The following is a 19,057-nucleotide window of genomic DNA, read 5'->3' as shown; positions in this document are numbered from 1 at the left end:
TGGGGGCCATGTGTATCAGGAAAAAAAATTAAGTTGGAAACTCCATATTTATGTGAGTTTCACACACATAAATAATGCTAGAAAAATTATGAAGGGTTATAGTCAAAATAACCTTGAATCCACTTGGATTTATTTTTCAATTTATTTTTTGTTTTGTTTTGTTTTTATTTTTTTGAGACAGGGTCTCTCTTAGTTGCCTAGGCTGGAGCGCAGTTGTGCAATCTCATTTCATGCAGCCTCAACCTCCTGGGCTCAAGTGATCCTCCCAACTCAGCCTCCCAAGTAGCTCAGACTACAAATGCACACTACCATGCCTAGCTAATTTTTGAATTTTTTGTAGAGACGGAATTTCACCATGTTGCCCAGGCTGTTTTCCAACTCCTGAACTCAAGTGATCCTCCCACCTCAGCCTCCCTAAGTGCTGGGATTACAGGCATGAGCCACGGCACCTGGCTGGATTTATTTTTCTTAATGTATTTTATTCAGTACTTTCATTATTATTTGTAACAAACTGCTGATGACACGTCTCACAAGTGATAGAGCCCCCCAGAATGTGTTAACAGCAAGACTGAAAGCTACTGAACTGATAATGCCTCCTCTTTCTTCAAAGGCTTTGGAAGGCACAGACTGTATCTGCTTTGTTTAAAGGTCTTAACCCTGTGCTGCAGTCATAGGAGGAACTTATGAATTGTGAATGGTATTGACACAAACTGCCTTTACCAGACCTGAATGAAGGTTTAATCAGACAAGCTCCCAGAGTAGAAGAGAAAGCATCCTGAGGAATCCAGCATTTGGTAAACAAGCCTTTACTGCACTCCCTCGGGAAATGAAGCCCTGTAAGTAGGCACTCTAGATAATGGATGGTGGGGAACAAGCCTGTCCCCACCCTATAAAGAGGGTGTATGGGAGACAAGACCAACAAATATGTAATCAGCATAAACACAACGAGAAAAATACAGTCATTCCAAGAGTATGTTGAGGGGGAAGAATGAATGGGTAAGGTGGGAGAAATGAACCACAAGATCACTGGAGAGAAAAGAGCCTGGTTGTTGTGTCTCTGGTTCAACTAGTCATTAGTATCCTGAAAGCAGAGAAATCCCAGAAAGCAGTCTTCCAGGGGCCTCACACTGCCCATTCTCCACTGGTGCAAAGGGCTGGGATTAGCAAAGTCCTGCTCTGAACTTCATAAGGCTTTGTTTGGAGTGTGGAGCAGTCAGATTCCATTCAGTCTGCTAGGGAAGGGTGACCCATCCTCACCGGAAATCCAGATGAGTCTTTTCCTATATGGTTCTTTTCTAGAACATTCATGTGGTCACTCACACATGAGAATGGGAGGACAGCTCCACACAGAATGTGTCTTAGCCGTAGATGATTGTCCAGCTCTTATTTCTTTGCTGCCACTAGTTTTAATGGAGACATCATTGTATGGAATGTGGAGACCCCATTGGCCTCTGCTGCTTCCAAAATACACTACATATTCCTCTCAGAGAGAGATGCCAAATGACAAAAGAAGGTTGGAGATCTAAGCTGACTTCCTTTCAAGTTACATTGGTTGATGATTAGGTGAAAAAGGAATCTTTCTGCTGATAGATTGGCTTCCTGGTGATCCAGTGGACCCTTTAACAACACAAGTTTGAATGGTGCGGGGCCACTTATATGCAAATTTCCTTCTGCCTCTACCACTCTTGAGACAGCAACACCAACCTCTTCTCTTCATCCTTCTTCTCCTCCTCTGTCTACGCAACATGAAGATGACAAGGATGAAAACCTTTATGCTGATCCACTTCCATTTAATGAATAGTAAATATATTTTCTCTTCCTTAGGATTTCTTAGTAACATTTTTTTCTCTAGCTTACTGTAATGTAAGAACACAGTACATAATACATATAACATACAAAATTTGTGTTGATTATTTATGTTATCAGTAAGGCTTCTGGTCAACAGTAGACCACTGGTTAAGTTTTTGGAGAGTCAAAAATTATACACAGAATTTTCTACTGGTGCAGGAGTTAGCACCTTAACCCTCACATTATTCAAGAGACAACTGCATATTCACTATTTGTATATAAATCTCAGGAAATATCCTTTTATATGAAAAGTTCTTGTTAACATCTTTCTGCAATATCATTTTAATGAGCTGGGGAAATAAGCAGGCTTGCTCTCCTATGTTTGACCATCCCAAGAATTCTCAGGTGATACAACTCAGCAATATTTGTGTGGCCTCCAAAAAAACTGGAAAATCAGTTATTAGAGAATTAAACCATTCCACTGAGCAGCTTTGCAAATATTCAGTTGCCTGTCTGCTCTGGGAAAGAAATTAGGTTAGTAGAAGAGTACTGCATGTACTTTTCTGCTTGTACTAGATCCTGGAGGATCTAGGATTGCTGTTTTTAAAATAATTTCACAAACTAATTTTTATTTATTTATGACCTCATATTTCCAGTATCATGCAATGTCTGTTTTTATGAAGATAAATCTTTACTACCACAGATCCATTGCTTTTTGGTCAAAAACAATGGGATAGAGGAAAATATTCTAAATGTCCTGGACTTACTAATGACTTACGTTATTAGTAATGATAGTAGGTAAGTCTTATAATCTCTGGACTTCAGTTTCTCCCACTTCAAGAATGGAGACAACTAAAGTGTCCCACGCAGGATTCAGGAGATCAAATCAGAAAATGCACATGAATCTCTTTTGTAAAGAATAAGATAATACCAATGTTAATGACAGTACTGCTGTTACTATTTTTACCCTCACTGTGATCACAGGGCATTGGCCACCAGATTCAAGAGTGTCCTTAAAAATCCACATTTAAGAATAAGCAAGATCCTACTCTTTTCATCGAAATGTAATAGTTGGCATTTGACTATTTATCTTTGATTCTCAGAAGTATAATTCATTGAAACTGAAATGGGCTGAAAGATTCTGGGATAATCTATGGGCTACCCATGTTTTTATTTATGAGTATTCTCTCTGTGCCAAAGCAACTAATCTTTTCTTAAGTCTTCTTTAAGGAATAAAGGTAAGTTTTAACCAATTTCTATGTTCATTTTTCCTTCTGACATCATGTGAGGCTGGCACTTTTTCATTTGTGTAGGATGGGCTCAGATCAGCCTGATTCAAAAAGAGTAAGAACATTATCCCAAAGAAATGAGAGTAAAGCTGAAATGGTCTTCAATATGATGAAGGCAGCCTACATAATCTGTCTAGTTCTGTTTTTTATTTCACTCTAGAGCTAATAAAACACATTCAGTGGTAATTCTATTAGCAAGAGATAGTGCAAATAATGGCAATAAATCTGCAGGACAATTCAAGCTTCTAGAGCTTCTACGGATCATCTAAAAGAATCAAGTTAATATCTGAATGTATTAATATATGTGTGCCTGGCACATAGGATGCTTTATGAACATGTTAGCTTTTAATACTAAGTGACAGCAGTGTTTTTTGTTTTGTTTGTTTGTTTGTTTGTTTGTTTTGTTTTCTTTCTTTTTTTTTCTTACACAGGGTCTTGCCATGTCACCCATTCTGGAGCACAGTGGCGCAAACACAGCTCACTGCAGCCTTGACTTCCTAGGCTCAAGCAATCCTCCCACCTCAGCCTCCCAAGACACTGGGATCACAAGTGTGACCAACCTGCTCCCAAGACACTGGGATCACAAGTGTGACCAACTTGCCCTGCTAATTTTTTTTTTTTATAGGCATGGAGTCTCCCTGTGTTGCCCAGGCTGGCCTTGAACTCCTGGGCTCAAGTGATCCTCTTACCCTCAGCCATTTAAAGTGCTGGAATTACAGGCACGAGACACCACTCCCAGCCAACAGATCTTGATTTATGAGGTGGGACAATGCAGCACAACTAGGCCTGTCTTGTGTCTCTTATTCTAATTTTCAACTCCTTGATCCCATTGGGTAAAGCAGAAGCCCAATAACAGAAAGTACTTCTCAGGTCCCATCTTCACCTCCTGTCAAACCCTGGCATCCTTTAAAGTCATGACGGAACCATCTGGGAGTCCCTAGGTAGTGTCTCCTGCTGAAAGACAAACAAGTCTTGTTGTCTTCTACAAAGGACTTGCATCCCAGCCTTCCCACAAACAGACCCATCCAAGAAACCCTCCAAGACGTCATTAAATGTCAGGGTAAATACAGTATCATTTGCCAAAATAAGACCTGGCTGACTTACCATAGTTTCCCCACAGGAGACAGCACAGCACCTAGAACCAAGATTTTGGAATCTGACAGACCCAGAATCAAATGCAGCCACGGCTATTTACTAAGTGTGACATTGAGTAAGTCATTTAACCTCTCTGATCCTTATGTTCCTTGTAAATGGTAGCTATTTGAAACCCACAATATATTTAGCCAATCTGTTGCTTCTGTACAAAATTTGTTTTTTATCAAATACTTGTATGTAATTTATTAAGTGCTTATCAAACGTCAACCCATTTAATTCTCCCAACAAGCCTATGGTGTAGGTACCATTTTTATCCACATGTTATAGATGAAGCCAACAAGACACAAGAAGATAAAATAGGTCACAAGGTCACACAGAGTGTGGTAGAGACGAAATTCAAACCCAGGTATTCTGGCTACTGAATCCTTATTCTTAACCATCATCCTAGCTAATCTTTAATAGCCAAACAAGGGAGTATTTTTTTAAATTTTTTCAGGGAAGTGGTTTTTAAAATAAGAAAGTATTTTTTAAACCATGTTATCATGGACATTTTCAAACACACAAAAGCAATGAGAATTCCTTGCACATTGCATTTTCCTCTCATTGCGATAAAAAATATCTTTGTTATTCTTTTCAGTCTTGCTCATATCATTGGCTAAATTATGGTACTTAACATAATTTACCTTTCATTTCCTCACACAGTCGTAAAAGTAATGATGGTGAGTGCTTATATTTGTGCAGTACTTCTTCTTCTTCTTTTTTTTTTTTTTTTTTTTTGAGACAGATTCTTGTCCTGTGCCCAGGCTGGAGTGTAATGGCAACCTCCACCTCCTGGGTTCAAGCAGTTCTCCTGCCTCAGCCTCCCAAGTAGCTGGAATCAAAGGTGCACGCCACCATGCCTGGCTATTTTTGTTTTGTTTTGTTTTGTTTTTGGTATCTTTAGAGATGGGGTTTCATCATATTGGCCAGTCTGGTCTCAAACTCCTGACTTCATGATCCGCCCACCTCAGCCTCCCAAAGTGCTGGGAATCCAGGCATGAGCCACTGTGCCCAGCCTTGTACAGTACTTTCATAGTATTATTTTCTACATTACTTTGGAATGTTCACTAAGTACTTTTATTTTATTGTTTCATTGAATTTTCCAGCAATCTTCTAAGTCAGGCAGTGAACTTTCTATAACTCCATTTTACAAATAGTCAAATCCAGCTCAGAGAGCTTAAGGAATTTTCCCAAGTTCACACACCTAACAACTGATGGAGTCTATTAAAATATCAATCTGATTTTTAAAATTTTCAGTTCATTTATTCTCTGGACAACAATATGTCGTAGAAAAATTAGTGAGTTCTGGAACTCAGCAAACTTCAGCACAAATCCTCATTCTTCCTCTTAAAAGTATTACCTTACACAAATAATTCTTTAAGCTGTAGCTACCTCATCATTCAAATGGGCTAATACTACTTATATCACAGGTATTTGGAAAGATTATATTTTAAATTGTTATAATACATTATAAAAAATATTATATTATAAATACATATAAAATATGTGCATATATAACATGTGCAATCTAATATGTATGTATACATAAAATCTATACATACACACGTAAGCATGTGTGTATGTGTGTATATAATCTAATATCATGACTATCCCAAAGCAGATGCCCATTGAATATAAGTTACCTTTTCCTGCTTCCAGATAAGATCAATCAGAAGAAACACCCTACTGATTGCTCAGTAGTCAAGTGCTCTACTTCCAAATCTCCCCAAACCTTTTCAGCATTAGGATAGTCACCAAAGACTCCTGGATGCTTTTTTTTCCCAAAAAAATTACTTACTTCTTCAGTGCTCAGTTGCCCCATCAAACCGAAAATGTTCTAGTTTTATTGATTACATTACATTCATATCTTTGGAAAAACTAAGCAAAACCTCCATTATTTTATTTGAACTTGGGAGTCAAGTTGGAGGCTGTATGTTACATTTTTATAAGAAGAATCATTTGTGTAAGATCAATTTAAAAATGCATTACAAAAGTGGTCTTCCCACCCCTGAACTAAGCCTTCTCTATGTCAGATAAACATATCTGTGGCTTCGTGTCTGCCTTCTGTATTTATGAATAGTTTATTAAGAACACTGTGGATGAATACTTCTTAGCTGAAAAATTTTAGACTTTAACAGGAAGGCACAATTTGTCTTTGGTGACTAGATGTGTCAGCTAGCCTGTTTCTGTACTCATATGTTTGCATTTAAACTCTCCTAAATCAGTAGAAACCATAAGTGACTTTTAAAGAAGAAATTCAAGAAAAGTGATTCTTTTCACTTGTTCCATTACAAAATGAAACTTCCCTACTTAGAACTAGATGGCATCATGCCTGGTACAGAATTGGCACTGAATATATTTTTGTTGAATGACTAAATGAATGAATGAGATCATCTAAGTAACTTACTGAAGCATACGAATTATGACACTTTCCAGAAATCTGTTTTTTGATTCTTTTCCATATATATGTGAAGTAATTTCAATTAGAGCTAATAGTTTCTTCAAGTATTAATATTTTGAAAACCTATTTTAATGAATAGTGATAATATTTAGTGAATATATGGATCATATTATACAATAAATCTCTCACACAGACACACACTGTTGCTGTCTCTTTTCTAAAATAAAAAACATGAAGGTAAATATCAGGCTTTCTCCGTCTAAATAATTACAACTTCTGAATTACTGAATTAAGTGAGGTTGTATTGTATCTAACTTTAATGCTTTATGTTTAAATTGGAATCCATTTTCATACTGAGGTATGAAAAACATACGTACCAGCCCCTGGGCAGGGTGCATCTCCTTGCAAAGTGAATGTATGAACTCACATAGGAATAGACCAGCCCTCAGCTGTCCCACTAGTTGAGAAACTGAAGCTCCTTAAGACTTTTCTCAAAAGGCCTTCTTTTCTCCATCATCCTACACTTTCCTCCCTAAAGAAGGCCACAGTCCTGATAAGCTCCCATTCAGGGTCCCTCCACTGATGGAGTGTCTCTGGGGAGAGAAAGTAGTATGATAATACATAGTTCACGGCCTCAAGGCACAGGGGTGCACCAGGGGGTGGGAGGAGACTTGGGTGGCCTTTATACTTGAAATGGTGAATTTGGAATCAAGAAATCAAAAGTCCAGGTCTGGTTCTATCATTAACTGTGAGATCCTCCTCTTCTGTATTTAAGAAAAAAACATCAAAACTCAGTGTTTTAAATAACCTCAAATATCATCCAATCTGACTCAGAGGGAATCACCACTTCCCAGTGCAATAGGCTTAGATTTCTTGGGTTGAAATCTCCTGTCCTTACAGTCTCTTGCAGACAAAAATGAAAGTAAAATGATGCGAACTAGACCTGGTTTAGTTATTATTTCACTGTTTGGAACCTCTGTGCCCTGCATCAGAGTAGCATGTCTTTATTTTGGTCTTCGGTGAAAGACTGAGATTCTTGATGTGAAGTTTCAGTAGATTTTTTTATTTTTTATTTTTTGAGACAGAGTCTCGCTCTGTTGCCCAGGCTGGAGTGCAGTGGCTCGATCTCAGCTCACTGCAAGCTCCGCCTCCTGGATTCGCGCCATTCTCCTGCTTCAGCCTCCCGAGTAGCTGGGACTACAGGCGCCTGCCACCATGCCCGGCTAATTTTTTTTGTATTTTTAGTAGAGACGGGGTTTCACCGTGTTAGCGAGGATACTCTCGATCTCCTGACCTCGTGACTGTCGGCCTCGGCCTCCCAAAGTGCTGGGATTACAGGCGTGAGCCAACGCGCCCGGCCTCAATAGATGTTTTTTTCCATCTCCAATGTTTTATGATTCTGTATTCTTTGAATAATGAGGATTGATCATTACTGGTAACTTCAGTAAGCCAAAGCTAACCTCACAGCTAACACTGATACATAAAAATTCTATGTATCCTCTTTTCACCCACCCTGCTACTGTAAAATAAAACTTCAAATAAAAAAATCAGGTAAGCTTGTGAAATGGCTAATAAATACAGGAAATATTTTATAATTTTTGAAAAATCATAATGAAACTACATAATGAAACTACAAAAATCCACATCAAAGTTAAAATCTTATAAAGAGAATATTAATTAAAAAATCAATTGTTAATAATATTTGTTATTTTTAAACTACCATTTACTGAATATTTATTGTGAGTCAAACTCACAGTAAATAGAAAAAATAATAATAATATGCCAGACATTAGTCCAAATAGAATTTAATCAGAAGAAAGATATGTGGATTACATTTTTTAAATACTGATCAAAATAAAGATGCTCTAATCATATAAATTGGCAGATGAAACAGACTTTAAAGAAAAAAACGTTATCACACAATATGTCAGAAAAATATTACAAACCTGAACCAACAAACCTCAGCAACATAGCTCCAAAATATTAGATCAAACCATAAGAAATTGCCAATAGTTGACCACTTTTTGACCTTCAAAAGCAACAACTCATATAAAGTAAAGGTCAATAAAATTATGGTAAATTGAATTTTTTATAGTGTAATTTTTAATAATTATTACAGACTGATTGATCAAGTGATCAAAAAAGTAATGATGTTGCTGATTAAACAGCATGATTAAGACATTTGGTCAAATTCATATATTTAGAACTTTATGTCAACTCTTAAATAATTTGAATTCTTTTCAATTTTCCAGGGAATATTTTCAAAAATTGAGCACATACCAGACCATAACGGGCATTTCAATAAATATTAAGGAATTGATTGATAAAACATGCAGACTATATTCTCCAACAAAATGCAATGAGAACTCAATTTCAAAGAAAAATTAAAAAACAAAAATACTTTTGTGTGTTCAGAAGCTAAAAGAAATATGGTTCTAAATTGTTCATGACTCACAAAGGAAATTATCAAAGAAATTAGAAATAATGCCAGTCCGGCTTATCACGATCTGATTTTCCTATTTGATTTGGTCAGCATGACTTAAAATCTGGTAATGCTGCCAAAGCTAATGTAGTGGGCTTTGGGAACAACAAAAAGAAAATCGCTTGTTTATTTCACCCATTTATCCATAGCGTTTGCCTCTAGGTTTCATTCAGTCTTTTCTTTATTTTTTTCTCCAGGGTTTATCTAAGTGTCACCCCCTTCAAAGCTGAAAAATACACAGGAACATCATCAACGGTGTTTAGTACTTTTCATGTGACCCCATGATCATCATGTTGGAGATACTTCTACAAGAACCTCCAAACAGTGAACTACTGAGAGAACACTTGTGGGAACCAAATGTCATCTCAAAATACCAGCTACTTTAACTTACCTGCAACAAGTAGGCTTCTTGGTCTGTATTAACCCTGGTAGGTACTATTGTTGAAATAGGCATCTCCCTTATTCAGGAATGTGGGCAAATCTGATCCTGCCTCTTTAAGGCTCTAAGTTGACAGAAGCACATGAAGAAGCAATAGTTTAGGAGATTATATGCCTCCAAATTAGAGTAATACAAATAAGAGCAGGGAAAGCTATTTCGCTTCAGTGCTCATTTCCCAAGCATCCAAGTAAAACACTTCCTTAAAATGTCACATGCATTAGAACACAAAGGAGAAAAACAGGCAGAGGTAAGCAAAGTTTAAATCTATAAATCTGTTCTTTAGGACTGCAGTTAATAAAAGCTCAAGGATTCTACTTGCAATATTCTACCCATAACATCATAATGTCAATATTCCAAAAGAGTCAAGAGCCCCAGAATCAGGGTCTCGAATGCCAGATGAAGGATAGAGAGGAATCCCCATGAATCCTGGCGTTTTGTATAATGGCAAACACTAAGAAGTAAGATAGAAAGAGTGAAATCCTATTGACACTGTTGAGTCTGGACACCATCCTAAAAATGTCCCATTTCACTAATTGGAAGGACATCCAAGTAAGGAGAAGCTTGATGCCATATGACAACATCAGGTAATCAGCTCATTTCAATCTCTTTCTCTCTCTTTTCCTTTACGTCACCAAGGACAAACTCAGGATGTTGACAGGACAGACTTTTATAGGCAGATGGTTTGGTCAATCTGTCACCAGCATATTAACAACATGGGCAAAGAAAATACTTTTTCAAAATGGATGTCCTTGCTTTACGGTGGAGGGGATATGGATATTTTTCTTTCTGTCTTAATTTCCTTCCATATTGTTATGTTTAAAATGACTTAGTAAGTAAAAGTAATGGTTATGTTAGATAAAAATTCATTCACCACCCTTAATATGAATCAGGGGCTCAAAGACAAAAGTCCAGAGAAAAGGGTCAATCTTGCGAGAGAGTTCATGCAGAATTTGTAAACAAAATTTATACAGAACACTCAGAAATATACAAAAAATGAAGTTCATTATTGTTTATCATTACTCTCTTACTCTGAAGCTACCTTTCCTCCTACTGGCAGAGAAAAATTAAAATTAATTAAATTAATTTTATTTATTTAATTATTATTTAATTAAGTTTATTAAAATAATTTTTAATTAAGGGTAAATGACTTTGTTCCTGTTTAAAACATTTCACTTTGGGATTAACTCAGCTTCATTTGGGTAAATTACCCAGGAAATTCAAAGACTGCTTCCCTCCTCTCTCAAGGGGTCATTTTGCTCATACCTCCTTCCCAAGGCGGTATCTGGGGGCAGAGAAAAGCTGGCATATCCTTGTGGCAGGAGTCTGTGGAGTTCTGGGTCTTCAACTACACACTGGTTTTGTCCCTGAATGTCCTTGGCTGGTGTTTACTTAGGTGTGGCCCATTTCACTGTCCTTTATGGGCATCTGCTGCTGATGTCCAAGGTCTCTGGGTCCCTCAAATCACCAGCCCTCTATGGTTTGTGGCATCTTGCTTCTTAGCCCTGAAGTCTATACCAAGACAACACTGTTCTCAGCACCTTGGTGTCCTCTCCCTGGGGCAGACAGGAAATCTGGGCCATAAGGAACACTCTACCCTGGAAGAGGGATGGTGGAACTTTCACCACTTCCCTACCACAGTAGTCACAGGGGGGACACGGGGGTCAAGTCAAGTTGTGTTGACTCTCTCTCAAGCCATCTGGGCTTTCTGTGAGGGTTTCCGATACCTCATCACACCCTGCCCCAATTTTGCTTAAGTAAGGTGGGGTTGCGGAAGAAGCAGTCATTTCTCAGTGACCAAGCTGTGGTACACATCCTACTTGTGCTCTCTCGAAATCTCCCTTCCTTCTCCAGGGCAATGGCTTCTATTTCCTCTTCCTGTCTGGTGGAAATTTCCCACAGGTGATTTCTCCTGCCTGCTCTCCACTTGTGGCTTTGATCCTCTGGGACCTAGCCTGGCTCTCTGTATGTTAATGGGAACTTCCAAGAATTTTAAAAACTTTTTTCTCTCTCCATGAAGTCTGATTTCTAGGACCATTACCTTGCTGTGGATTCAAAATATCATCTTGAGATTAGAACCTTAAAATTAACTCCTTTTCTTTGATTTTTTACTTTAACAATTCTTCTTTTCTTTTTTCTTTCTTTCTTTTTTTTTTTTTCTTTTTCTTTGAGACACAGTTTTGCTCTGTCACTCAGGCTAGAGTACAGTGGTGCAATCTTGGCTTACTACAACCTCCGCCTCCCAGGTTCAAGCAATTCTCCTGCCTCAGCTTCCCCAGTAGCTGGGATTATAGGCACCCGCCACCGTGCACTGCTAATTTTGTATTTTTAGTAGAGACGGTGCTTCACCATGTTGGCCAGGCTGGTCTTGAACTCCCACCCGTCTCGGCCTCTCAAAATGCTGAGATTACAGGCGTGAGCCACCATGCCCAGCCACAATTCTAATTTTTTTTTCAAGCAGTGGAAGCTATATCAGCTGATGACATACTCCAAGTAGGATAAATAGAAATTGTTTCGATAAAAAAGATTGTCTATAAAAGGTTCAAAGACATATGAGAGCACTGCAAGAAATGTGACAGAGCCCCAGGGCTAGTGAGAGTGTCATGATTACCACCCTAGGTCCAAGACCTCATGATCTGACAGAACGATTGCCAAACTCAGAAGGAGAGAATATTTGAAGGTAAGTAGTAACCTTCAGTGAGGGTCTCAGCAGGCTCAATGCAATGCCTTAGGAAAGAAACTAGATGGGGGAATAAATGGTGACACCATTAATCCCACTGATATAATCCAAACGAGTCAGCTCCCGGGTGGAAAAGGGTGAAGGGTGGATGTGACAGCAGAAAATTCTCTGTCAAATGCTTTTCCCTGAGAGAAGAATATAGAGAAGACCAACTACAAGGAAGTACGAGAAAAGAAAAACTCACCGTATGTTTCAAATACAAACGTGTGTGTTATCCTCAGTTTAATTTCTGTCGGTGTCCACTTAGGCATGTATTTCGGTTAGACGCCCATTAATTTGCAAAGCTACCTAATAATGATAATAATAATAGCTAACCCTGAGTTCTTTCTCTCCACCAAGCACTGTGAAAAAACTTTTTAATTGAGGTTTTTTAATCCTCCAAAGAAACTTTTGGGATAAATGTTATGATTATCATCTTCATTTTACAGATGGGATCACTGAGACTAAAACAGTGAAAGTGTTTGTCCAATCACACGAGCTGGTCAGTAGTCAACATAAGCGCTAACAGTAGGTTATCTCTAAGATAGGGCACTGGGAAGGAACAGTGGAGAGAACTGGAAAGAGCCCGCCCTCCTGAGTTACAGCTGATGGTCACCATCTGGAATGCAGGGGGCCTTGTGTTGCCAGATCTGGTTTTTCAAAAGAAGCTTGTCATCCACGTTGCATAGGAAAAGTCTCCATTTTTTTAACTTAATTAGTCAGTTTGAATTTTTAACACAATTTGAAAAATAAGTGAGTAAAACACACCAGGAGTTTCCCTTTTGCAACATTTGCTAGACTGTAACAGAGAAGCCCTACCCCATCACTCCAGCACCTTCTTACCATGGTTTTAGTGCTTGACGACAGTCCTTACAGGGCTACAAACCAGGGAGGTATATTTACTGTCAAACTGACACCATTATGTTTGCATATTCAATGATAATAGCATGGCAGACTATTTGTGGTAACTAGCATGAAATAAGTATCATGCTAAGAACTTTACATACGTCATATCATTTAATCTTCACAACAACCCAGTCATTTACATGTGTATAATTATCCATACTTTACCGATTAAAACACTGGGTTCAAAGACATTAAGTAACAAGCCTAAAGTTGCAAAATAGAAAACGGCAGAACTAAGGACTGAACTCAGGGCTCTCTGACCTCAAAACTGAAGGCTTTTCTATACCAACAATAGAGGAGTCTCCTCTGTACCATTCTGAGATTTTACACACACAAAGCAGAAATCCACAGGGACAAGCTCCTCTTCCAGGTCTGGTACCAATGCTAACATCAAAGTAACGGATTTTGTTTTGCAGACTGTTCACTAACCAACCAAATATTATGCTTCCTAAAATCACCACGGACCCCTTTGGAACACTGAACAGAAAGAGATAAGCAAAGAGTGGGACAGCTTGCACTTGGAAATGGGCAGGCAGGTGGAAAAACAAGCCCAATCTGCTGAAAATTAATAGGAAGGCAGAGATTCCACTGAAGAAATGTTAAGAAGGGCCTCGGGTCATTTTTTTTCATGCCTGATTTACAGAGAAAATATCATTTTAAAGAGTAGCTTTAAAAAGAAAAAATGGGCTGCACTCCATAAAACTCAAAGGACAATATCAAATAAGTAGATTGTATCATCTCCTAAGCGTACCTTCCAACCCTGGAGTACTTCCTCCTCTCCCTGAATCATGCAGCTCATCTTCCTTGCTGGATGTTTTGGCCATCCCCTCTCAGCACCAGCAGCCCTCACACTCCCTGCACCCACGTCTCAGTCAGCACATTTGTTTCCAATACAGAAATAAAGTCTAATCAGACAGGAAGCTACAAAGGAGAAAACCCATGTTTACACTTTCCCATATGCTATGTCATTTGCTAGATTTATTGCTAACCCTGAATCATCTCTGATTTTCCAGACTTCAGTTGTCTCAAGTTCCATCACATGTTTTTCCAAATGTTTCCGTTATTACGTTGAGAGTTATAACAATGAGTTACAAGGTTTGCCCTTTCAAGAGATGTATTGCCAAAAGACTTCTTCATTTCTACATAGAGCTTACTAACAAGTCTTCCCAATTAATAGGTTCAAGATTAATTTCCATTCCCCACCTTCCCATAAAACAGTCGTTCCTTCCCTAGGACTCTTCTCACAGTCAGTAGCCACCTCGTTGCAGGTCAACACGCTAGCAGCTCCCTTGAGTCTTCCTATTGTCTATCTCCTCTATGCAATACATCCACAAGTCTTGTCAATTCTACCTCCAAAACCTCTCCCAAGCCCATCCTCCTCTCCCAGTGTCCAGTGATGCTATCCCAGTGCAAGCTGCTGTGGTCCTCTCTCACCTGGACTGAGCCAACCGCCTCCCACCTGGCTTCCCTGCTTCCCCTTCCCCATCTCCAATCTGTTCTTCATAGATAAGCCAGCCTAATTCTCATAAAATGTAAAAACAAACATGGCATTTTCCCTTGGCTTTCCATTGTTTTGGAATAAAATCTAAAATCATGAACATTTCCCATAAAACCTGTCTGGGCAGGCTCAGGTTTCTCTCCAGCCTCATCGCCAGGCATCCCCCCATACCATTTTCTGCCTCTCTGTCCTCTCTGACTACACTGGCTGGTTTTCTGTCCCTCAGATGCTGCAAGCCCTTGTAGCTCAGCATTCCCATCTATCATGTCAGGAAGCTATGTGGTGCATTTTTAATCAACCTCAAGTCCACAGTGATGACCAGAGGCTTTGATAGGCTTTGACTATCTCAAAGCCTTTGCAACTGCTGTTTCTTCTGCCTGGAATCCTCATCCTTCCGTTTCTGTTTGAGTAGCTTGTTCTTAGCCTTCATGCCTCAGCTCAATTCTTTTCTAACCACCCAATCTAAAGAGTGTCCTTGACAATCTTGTGCTTGATTTTCTCTGTCTCCCATGTTTATTTCCTTTAGGGCAACTTTTTCAAACTATAATTACTTTACTTATACATTTACTTACTGAGTATCTTGTTCCCACTCTATCCCCAAAACATAGCATAGACTCAGGGGCATAACAGGAAACAAAAAATAATTGCCAAATGAATAGAGCCCACCAACATCATGCTTTAGCTCCAACAAAGCACAAGACAGAGTCAAAATGAAGGGAGAAATATCACTGACTTGTGTAAGGAAGCAAGCAGCCAGATAAACTTACAAAAACATGCTTTCTGCTAAGATCACAGAAGATCTTTTTCTAACTGATTATGCTGAGCTGGGGAGCATGACGCAAAGATAATAAACACGTTTAATTTGAAACAGATGGAAATCTGGTCAGTTCCCCCACTGGTTACTTGACATGGGGGCCTTTAAAAAAGCATTCTCTTCTCTTCAACATTTTATGAGTATGATTTTTAAGTGCCAGAATTTGTTCCCATGGAGGGCATCTCAGCTCACCAGCAGTCACTGGATGACTCTATTCATCTTGACAAGGCATAGCTTAATTGAGTCCTGTGGGCTCACATCATTTGCATATCTTCTTGATATGATAGATGAGAATGCTGAGCTACAAGTTTATAAACAAGAATCCCAAAGCGAAAGAAGCACTTTCAGATTCTTTAATGGGACACTGGAGAAAGGTATAATAACCTATTTATTGAGCATAGATTTCCTCCATGTTCTGAAATATGCCTTAGGGTTGTCAGTTCAAATGTCACAACTTGCTAAAAAAGTTGGCGGAATCCAGTGAACAGACACAGAGCAGATGTTTTTCCAAGCTTAACAATTTTGTTTTCCTTAAAAAAACTGCCCAGCTAGTCACAACTGTGCAACACATAAACCGCTTAAGCTGAGTCTTTTGAGAGGAGTAAAAGAACCATCAGAAATGAATAGAAGCTTCAAAATCCACAACTTTAGGCACCAAGTTGAAATTCAAATGAAAAATGATGCATCTTTTTTTAATCTGGATGGCATGAGAAAATTTCAGGTTTCTACCCAATATCGATGAGGATAGTTCCCATGTCTGATGTGAATATGAGGCTCCAGTTGGGACTCCATTATTTCTAAATCCTTAACCATTCTCTTCTAATTATCACCTCCAGGATCCTATTTTCAGATTAAATTTTTTTGACTCTCAGGGAAAAAAAAAATATTAAACCTACCAAATATGTTGCCATTTAGTGCTTCTGTGGGTGGGCTACCCACAAAATGCCAAAGCAACATCATGGCCTGTTGTCTGAACCCTTACTATATAGCAGGACACTCTTGACCAATGCCAAACACAACCTTCTTGGGTGAAGAAGCGCTCCCTTGACTTTCCGATCCTGACTCTGGTCATCACTGTGGACTTGTGGTTGATTAAAAATGCACCACTATTGGCCGGGCGCTGTGGCTCAAGCCTGTAATCCCGACACTTTGGGAGGCTGAGGCAGGCGGATGACTTGAAGTCAGGAGTTCGAGACCAGCCTGGCCAACATGGTGAAACCCTGTCTCTAATTTTTGTAAAAATACAAAAATTAGCCAGGCGTGGTGGCACACGCCTGTAATCCCAGCTACTCGGGAGGCTGAGGCACGTAAATGGCTTGAACCTGGGAGGCACAAGTTACAGTGGGTTGAGATCGGGTCAGTGCACTCCAGCCTGGGCAACAGTGCAAGACTCTGTTTCAAAAAAAAAAAAGAAAAAAAGCACCACTAGTAACTCTCCCTTCTTCATAGTTAATATTTAGATCTACAGTCTACTATCTATGGTTCCTCTCTACCTTCATCCAATGCTTTGTAATCCATCTATCCCTCCATCCATATATCCAACAAATACAGATTGAGCATCTACCTTTTGCCAGATATAGTACTACATGGTAGGGGTACATTGGTGAACAAGGTTTGCAGAATTCTGACCTCATGGAACATACAATCTAACAGTGGAGATAGGTATGAAAACTAACCATTACATATAGCACAACTGGTCATTACTAAAAATATATAAACGAATAATTAACATAATGTGAACTGAAAAACAGAAAACACAGTCTAACATACAGTATGTTGACCCTACTTACTCTAAAATGAAATACTTTGTTGTCACCACTGGAAGCATTAGTGTGGAAAACCTGTTCTCTAATCGTCTTACTATTTAGAAGAGTATGCCCACTTAATGAGAATATTAAGTGGAAATTAATATTTTATGCAAGAATAAGCTGATCGTATCTTTTTTTTTTTTTTTTTTTTTTTTTGAGACAGGGTCATTCAATCTGGAGTAGTGTCACCCAGGCTATAAAACAATGACGCCACCATAGCTCACTGCAGGCTCAACCTCCTGGGCTCAAGTGGTCCTCCTGCCGCAGCTTCCAGAGTAGCTGGGACCACAGGCATGTGCTACCACACCCAGCTAATGTTTCAGGTTTTTTGTAGAGACCAGGTCTCGTTATATTGCCCAGGCTGGTCTCAAACTCTTGCCTCAACCTCCCTAAGTGCCGAGATTACAGGTGTGAGCTGCCGCGCCCGGCTCATTTCTTTTCTTTCTAGATTAAGTCATTTTTCTTGAAGTTGGGGGTTCCAGTTCAACATCTTCCTCTTGTGACCACATGGTGGGTCACTCACTGGGGTTTGTTGAGTCACTCAGGACATCACACCTGAGGGTGGATGTTTCTCTGTCCAGAGTTCTCCGTGAGAGGAAGAAGGGGAACAAGAGGCAAGAGGGCCGGCCTGAAGACGTGTACTCACCTCCCGGTCAGGCACTGCAGAAGGGAGAGGGTGCCCAGAGCACTGAGGACAAGACAAAGGAGGCAGGGGAAGATAAGGCTGCCAAACAAGGCCCTTCTCTCAGCAAAGCAGAACTGCATAAAGATGCAAAGGGTAAGGCCGGCCCAGGGCTACAGACCCAGACCCGGTGCATTTCGGTTTATGAAATGGGGTCCTGGAGCTAGGGCCTTTTGGGACAAGGTCAGAACCAATGTCATAGGTTAAGACAAAAAAAAAAGGCCAGGCGTGGTGGCTCACGCCTGTAATCCCAGCACTTTGGGAAGCCAAGGCAGGCAGATCACCTGAGGTCAGGAGTTCGAGACCAGCCTAACCAACATGGAGAAACCCTGTCTCTACTAAAAATACAAAATTAGCCATGTATGGTGGCGCATGCCTGTAATCCCAGCTACTTGGGAGGCTGAGGCAGGAGAATCACTTGAACCCAGGAGGTGGAGGTTGCGGTGAGCCGAGATCGCACCATTGCACTCCAGCCTGGGCAACAAGAGCAAAACTCTGTCTCAAAAATAAATAAATAAATAAAAATGTTGTAAACAGCAAGTCTGCAGAGCTACTGCTACCCACGACTGGAATCTGGCTCAAAAACTCTAATTTTCATATTTAGGTATTATCTAGTGTTGGGCCAAAGAGAACGACTTCCGATAAAACCAAAGCCAGTGCAAGCCACTAGCTCAGTAGCTGCATATGGCGTCCTGAGTCCCGGAGACTCAGCCCCATCTCCTCAGTGACAGAATCTGATCATTTGAAGGAAATGTAGAGGGCGCCACCTCCAGGGGTTAGCTTGATTCTGGCCAAGGGTCCCCCACTCTTTGTCCCATTTATTGCCTTTGTGTCTGTGGAGTTGGGCTCCTCCAAGTTGGGTTCAGTCTCCAAGCTTAGCAAACCACATATCTGAGCCGCAGGCACATCCCATTAAGGCGGGGAGCAGGGACTAGCCAATGAGGCATCTCTTCAAGTGGGAGGAATGAATCAGCTGCGGATTTGGTGTCTTTAGAGCAGCAGGCCACAGTCATGAGCTGATGCACAAAAAGGCAGCTGAACTGTCTGGAAGCATGTTACTATCTCTCTTTTTCTCCTTTTGTAAATTTTTTTTCTCTTTT

At 39.8% G+C, this 19,057-nt stretch overlaps 1 long non-coding RNA gene across 2 annotated transcripts in view; it reads right to left on the bottom strand.

The window, feature by feature from the left end:
- The window catches only part of LOC105469053 (uncharacterized), a 43,866-nt gene extending 34,039 nt beyond the window's left edge, over positions 1-9,827 (bottom strand). For both annotated transcript variants that reach the window (XR_011615962.1, XR_979763.2), the window contains exons 1-2: positions 9,486-9,827; positions 2,567-2,695 (exon numbers count right to left, since the gene is read on the bottom strand). This is a non-coding gene — a long non-coding RNA (uncharacterized lncRNA). The remainder of the gene's footprint in view (positions 1-2,566; positions 2,696-9,485) is intronic.
- Between the last annotated feature and the right edge of the window lie 9,230 nt (positions 9,828-19,057).

This window comes from Macaca nemestrina, chromosome 17 (assembly GCF_043159975.1).
Source record: "Macaca nemestrina isolate mMacNem1 chromosome 17, mMacNem.hap1, whole genome shotgun sequence".
Classification (NCBI taxonomy): Eukaryota; Metazoa; Chordata; class Mammalia; order Primates; family Cercopithecidae; genus Macaca; species Macaca nemestrina.
The sequence above is the reverse complement of the archived record's forward strand: the minus strand, read 5'-3'. Positions and strand labels throughout refer to the sequence as shown.